Genomic DNA, 7,218 nt, shown 5'->3' with positions numbered 1-7,218 from the left:
CACTCTGGACTTAGTCATGTCCAAGGGTGTTAGCATTTCTAAGGTTGTTGTGATTGATGCTGCCCTCTCTGATCATTCCTGCGTTTTCTTTGAGAGTGCTATCTCTGTGCAAACTAATGTTCAAAGAAAAGTAATCACAAAACGGTACATAACAGAAAACACCTGTGGAACATTTATTCAGGCTTTCTCCTCCACGCCCACTCTCCCTTGGGTTTCAGTAAATGAGCTTTATTTGCCCGAGTTATTCTCTCCCTTGTCGGAGGGTCAAACGGCCACCACTCCACTCGAGCGGTTTCCAAGAGAGAGAATACAACAAGAGGGATTCCCCTAGGTTCTAGACCTCGGAATTATGGTGGGATATGATAAAAGGTTGAATTGACCAGAGTGTGCCGATGAGCAAAAACAGAAACCAAGATGGACTCAAAGCAAGTCTAAAATTTACAGGCTTTATTAAACAATGAGAAATCGAATCTCACCAACACTACATAATACGTGCTAAACCTATGCTTTAAACTAAGACTATGGACGGAAAACTATCGGGCACATCGTAAAACTTACTTTACACAATTTTACCCCCCCCCTTTCCCTTTATTTCCTCAACCTCTATCCTATTTCGGGAATTTCACCAGGTCACCGGGATACTCACAGCTAGGTCGACACAGGCCCTCGAGCTGTCCAGCAGAGCAGAAAGAGAGAAAGAGTTCTGGCTTGACTCCTGTTTTATACCTGAGCTTCCTTTGAAACCCTCAGGTGGTCCTCTGGATAAAAGGGTTCTTTTGATGATTCCCAGTTTCGATCTGGCATGAACAATAGGCTTCCGATGATAAGGGGTTTGCTGATGTCATGATCCCTCAGCCTGATCGTTATCCCATCGCCTGGATGGGGTCCTATTGTCTCGATGGATGGGTCATCCAAGATGGTGATTGTGCTTGTGCTGGCCTGTTTACCACCGCCTGCTGAGGCTTGGTTCCTTCCTTTGTGTATCCAAGATAATCTCGTTATCTCCGTCTCAGCCTTTCCTGTCCACATCATTCGCTAAGTTGTGTGATGCCCAAGTCCACAGGCCAGACAGGTTTGAAACTTGAAACTGCTTCTTTCTGTGGATTGGGGGGTTTTCCGTTGCAGCCAGCAAATCTGTCTTTTTAAAATATCCATGTCCTTATTCGAGTTCTTCCATAATTTTGGAGGATTTGCCCCAATAACTTACACTATTATATTTATAAAGAAAGACTTCGAATCTACAACTTGGAACTGAGAAATGCAAGGCAATCCTTCTTCTCTGACATCCTTGCCAAAAACAATAATAATGCACGGGCCTTGTTTACTACTGTCGACAGGCTAACAAACCCTCCTGTGTCAGTAGCCCCTGAACTGCTTTCCACAAGGGCCTGTAATGAATTTGCCTCCTTCTTCACTGACAAAATTCAGAAAATTAGGCAAGCAGTCAGTGCCTCCACATCAGGTGCAGGACATGTGTTGTCCATGAGTCCACTTATAATCAATTCAAATACCATGACACAATTTTATGTTATTAACCATAAAACCTTGGAGGACATTATACAACATTTGAAATCCTCCTCCTGCTGCCTCGATATTCTACCAACAGGCCTTTTCAAAGGTGTATCAAACTGCATGACCTCAGACCTTCTACAGATTGTAAACACGTCCCTTCTCTCAGGTGTCTTCCCATAGGCCCTGAAAACTGCTGTTATCGAGCCTCTCTTAAAAAAGAAAAACTTAGACACTTCACTACTGAACAATTATAGACCAATATCAAACCTCCCATTTCTCAGTAAAATCATTGAAAAAGCTGTTTTTAAGCAGCTGAACAATTTCATGTTAATGAACAGCTGTTTTGATGTCTTCCAGTCAGGATTTAGACCACACCACAGCACCGAGACGGCTCTTGTTAAGGTCTTCAATGACATTCACTTAAACACAGACAATGGCAAAATTTCAGTCTTCGTATTACTAGATCTCAGTGCTGCATTCGACACAGTCGATCACAACATATTACTAGACCGTCTGGAAAACTGGGTGGGACTTTCGGGCACAGCATTAAAATGGTTTAAATCCTACTTGAAGGACAGGGACTACTTTGTGTCTATAGGTAATTACACATCTGAGCGTGCAAAAATTACATGTGGAGTTCCCCAGGGCTCCATTCTGGGGTCTTCTTCTGTTTAACATCTACATGCTTCCACTGGCTCAGATCATGAAAAACATCAAAATATGTTACCATAATTACGCAGATGACACAAATCTACATAACAATATCACCATGTAGGGGTTTTGCCTTTCCCTTTATTTCACTTTGGGTTCAAATGCCCGAGTTATTCTCTCCCTTGTCAGAGGGTCAAACGGCCACCACTCCACTCGAGCGGTTTCCAAGAGAGAGAATACAACAAAAGGAATTCCCCTAGGTTCTAGACCTCGGAATTATGGTGGGATATGATAAAAGGTTGAATTGACCAGAGTGTGCTGATGAGGGAAAACAGAAACCAAGATGGACTCAAAGCAAGTCTAAAATTTACAGGCTTTATTAAACAATGAGAAATCGAATCTCACCAACACTACATAATACGTGGCTAAACTTATGCTTTAAACTAAGACTATGGACGGAAAACTATCGGGCATATCGTAAAACTTATTTTACACAATGTTACCCCCCTATATTTTCTTAACCTCTATACTATTTCGGGAATTTCACCAGGTCACTGGGGTACTTACAGTTTGGGCTCACGAGCTGTCCAGCAGAGCAGAAAGAGAGAGTTACAATTGGGCTCACGAGCTGTCCAGCAGGGCAGAAAGAGAGAGAGAGTTCTGGCTTGACTCCTGTTTTTATACCTGAGCTTACTTTGAAACCCCCAGGTGGTCCTCTGGATGAAAAGGGTTATTTTGATGATTCCCAGTTTCGATCTGGCATGAACAATAGGCTTCCGATGATAAGGGGTTTGCTGATGTCATGATCCCTCAGCCTGATCGTTATCCCATCGCCTGGACGGGCTCCTATTGTCTCGATGGATGGGCCATCCAAGATGGTGATTGAGCTTGGGCTACCACCGTCTGCTGAGACTTGGTTCCTTCCTTTGTGTATCCAAGATAATCTCGTTATCTCCGTCTCAGCCTTTCCTGTCCACCCCAATTCGCACGGTTGTTTGATGCCAAAGTCCACAGGCCAGACAGGTTTGTGGATTGGGGGTTTTTCCGTTGCAGCCAGCAAATTTGTCTTTTTAAAATGTCCATGTCCTTATCCGAGTTCTTCCATGATTTTGGAGGATTTGCCCCAATAACTTACAACGAGGAGACTATAGTCCAATACAAGCACTCAGTAGATGCATTGAGCAAATCAACGATTGGATGAACCAGAATTTTCTCCAATTAAACAAAGAAAAAACTGAAATAATTGTTTTTGGAGCCAAGGAAGAACGATTAAAAGTTAGCACCCAGCTTCAAATGGTAATGCTAAAAACAACAAACCAAGCCAGAAACTTAGGAGTAGTCATGGACTCAGACCTGAACTTCAACAGCCACATAAAAACAGTCATAAAGTCAGCCTACTATCACCTAAAGAATATATCAAGTATTAAAGGACTTATGTCTCAGCAGGATTTGGAAAAAACTTGTCCATGCATTTATCTTCAGCAGGCTCGACTACTGTAACAGTGTCTTTACAGGTCTCCCTAAAAAGTCGATCAGACAGCTGCAGTTAATTCAGAACGCTGCTGCTCGAGTCCTCACTAAGACCAAAAAAGTAGATTGCATTACTCCAGTTCTTTTTTTTTTTTTTTTTTTTTTAATTTTATTTTTATTAGAAGTACGGTAAATTACAATCCTACACAACACATATATCTTAATACATTTTTTGTACCGCTTCATTTTTTTTTTGAGCTTTAAGAAAAAGGTAGAAGTAAGGAAAGTAAAGAAAGTGCAAGAGAGTCATGCAGTGCAAGAGTGTAAGGAAAAGAAAGCCCCTTAGGAAAGAAGTTAGAGAAGGAAGTAAAGTGAGAAAATAGACCCTAGAAAAGAAAGAAAGAGAAAATAGAAACAATCGCTCTATTATAACATTAAACTCCGCAGAAAGGGGACTACCAACCAAGTCTGTTTTTGTTATTTTACCTCCCGTTACCAGGTCCTGATTCCGCTTATTTATATATTTGTTTTTTTTTAGATTACTATTGCACCTCATACTTGTAATAGGTCCAGAAACATAGACCACGTCTTTTGGAATTGGTCTGCTTTACCTGCTAGGAGGAATCTCATCTCTTCCAGATGTAATGTTTCAAACATATTTGATATCCACATTTTTATTGTTGGTGTCGGCGCATTTTTCCAGAATTTAAGTATAAGCTTTTTTCCCCATTATTAGCCCGTAATTAAATAAATTCTTGTGAAACACGTTTAATTCAGGGTTACCTTCCGATATTCCGAAGATAATCCATTCTGGTTTTGGTACCAGTTTTATTTTGATCAATTTTGAAAAAATATCAAATATTTCATACCAGAATTTTTGGATTTTTGTACAAAAAACAAAAGAGTGCGCTATGGTAGCTTCTTGACATAGGCATTTATCACAGATTGGTGAAACATTAGGGAAGATTTTATTTAATTTAGTTTTTGAATAATATAATCTATGTAATGTTTTAAATTGGATGAGCGTATGTCGTACGTTGATCGAACATTTATGCACCTGTAGTAAATGATTATCCCAGGTCTCTTTTGAGACTTTTATAGCTAATTCTTGTTCCCAATCTTTTCTAATTCCATCTGTTGTGGGTATTTCTATGTTTAAAATGATATTATATAGGTACGATATTAAATTAGCTGATTCCGCCCTGGTCTTCATTGCTTCATCCAATAAGTCGGAAGACATATTATGATAGTCTTTTGTGTGTTTTTTCAGATAATCACAAATTTGAAGATATTTAAAATATTGGTTATTTTTCAAATTATATTTCAGTTGTAGTTGTTGAAATGATAGTAAATTCCCCAATTCATACAGATCTTCGAGCGTTTTAATTCCCATTCTTTCCCATTGTATAAATTACTCCAGTTCTGAGGTCTTTACACTGGCTTCCTGTCTTTCAAAGAATTGATTTCAAAATACTACTGTTGGTTTACAAAGCACTGAATGGTTTAGGGCCAAAATACATTTCTGATCTTCTGATTAGCTACGAACCACCCAGACCTCTCAGATCGTCTGGGACAGGTCTGCTCTGTGTCCCCAGAGACAGAACTAAACATGGAGAGGCAACATTTAGTTTTTATGCAGCACATATCTGGAACAAACTCCCAGAAAACTGCAGGTCTGCTGCAACTCTCAGCTCTTTTAAATCTAGACTGAAGACTTTTCTGTTTGCCGCTACTTCAGTAAACAATACAATTTATTAATTACCTATATTGCACTGTAACTTCCATTCCTGGTTTTATTCTGTTTGTAATATTTTATTTGATTGCTTTTAATTTCGTAATTATTTTATCTGAATAATCTAATAATCTTTTTACATCTAAATGTCATTTCATATGTGTTTCTTTCCAATGCTTATAATGTTTTATGTAAGGCACTTTGAATTACCTTGTTGTTGAAAGGTGCTATACAAATAAACTTGCCTTGCCCTCCCACCTCTACCACCCTCTCTCCTCCTTCCTTCCACCCCCCTCCCCTCCTTCCTTATACACCCTCCCCTCCACCTCTCCACCTCCACCTCTCCCCCTCCTCTTCTCCCCCTCCAACTCTCCCCTCATCTCTCTCCCCCTTCCTCTCTCCCCTCTAATCTCTCTGTCTCCCCTCTAATCTCTCTCCCCATCCGTCCCTCCCTTCCCACCCCCATGCCTTTCTCCCACTCCCCCCTTCTCTCTCCCACTCCCCCTTCTCTCCCTGTCTTCTCCCCCCTCCTCATCCTCCTCTCTCTCCCCCTCTTGTCTCTCACCCCTCTTCTCTATCCCCTTCCACCCTCCTTCTTCTCTCTCCCTCTCCAATCTCTCTCAACCCTCCCCCTCACCTTACCATCATCCCCCCTCCACCTCTTATTCTCCTCCCTCCCCTCTCCACCCTCCCCTCTCCTCCCTCCCCCCCCCCCCCCTCTCCTCCCTCCCCCCTACTCTCTCTCTCCCCCTCTCTACTCTCTCTCCTCCTCCCTCCACCCTCCTTTTCTCTCCCTCCCCCTTCTCCTCCCCCCCCCCCTTCTCTCCCCCCATGTACTTTTGCCTTACTTTTGATGAAATTCAGCGAGCAAATGCGATAATTCACGATATTTTGGACCTTTAAATGTCCGCTATTCACTTCCGCTGGATTGGCACTTTCAGCTCCCTCGTTAATTTACCTTAGTTTCTATCTTTTTTTTTACTGTAAATCTAGGTAGCTGTGCCTCACGGTCAACCCGACTGGCACAATAAATTGCAGATCAAAACCTGGCCCTTTTCTATGTTTTTAACGGGTGGGAAAGTGCGTGTTTTCCCATCCACTAACATGTACCGGATGTCTAGCATGTCCTCCACTTGAGATTTTCGGTCACGTGGGTGCGGATCTACGCTCCAGTGACCTTTCTGTGTCTCCCCGTCCCTTCCACCCCCTGCCTTTCCCCCACTCCCCCTTCTCTCTCACCCCCTTCTCTCGCTCCCCTTTCTCTCTCTCCCCCTACTCCCTCTCCCCCTTCTCTCTCCCCCCTCCACTCTCTCCCCCCTCCACTCTCTCCCTCTACTCTCTTCCCACCTTCACCTCCCCCTCTCCTCCTCCCCTCCCTCTCCCCGCCCCTCTATCCCCTACCAAACCCCTCGCCCCCTTCCAACCCCTCTCCCAACCCCCCCTCGCCCCTCCCCACCCCCTCCCTTTCTCCCCCTCTCGTTCCCCCCCCACTTCCCCTCCTCTCTCCCCCTCTTTCCCCCACCTCCTCTCTCCCCTCTACTCTCTTCTCCCCTCTCCCCCCCTCTCTCTCCCCCCCGCCTCCCCCTACCCGCCCCTCCCCCACCGTGTGTATGGCAGGTGGTTAGTATGCGTGTGAAGCAGCAGCCCCCGCCCGCAACCCCACATTGAGGGAACGGGACCCAGAGGTCTCCCCTCGTCCACCCCTTCTCACCCTAACCGTGTGCGTGTGGCCGCTGCCCAGGAACTGCATTTACCTTGAAGAGATAGAGTCTGAAGTCTGAAGAAGGGTTTCGGCCCGAAACGTTGCCTATTTCCTTCGCTCCATAGATGCTGCTGCACCCGCTGAGTTTCTC

The sequence above is a fragment of the Leucoraja erinacea genome, chromosome 13 (genome assembly GCF_028641065.1).
Source record: "Leucoraja erinacea ecotype New England chromosome 13, Leri_hhj_1, whole genome shotgun sequence".
Lineage (NCBI taxonomy): Eukaryota > Metazoa > Chordata > Chondrichthyes > Rajiformes > Rajidae > Leucoraja > Leucoraja erinaceus.
Note: the sequence above shows the minus strand (reverse complement) of the source record.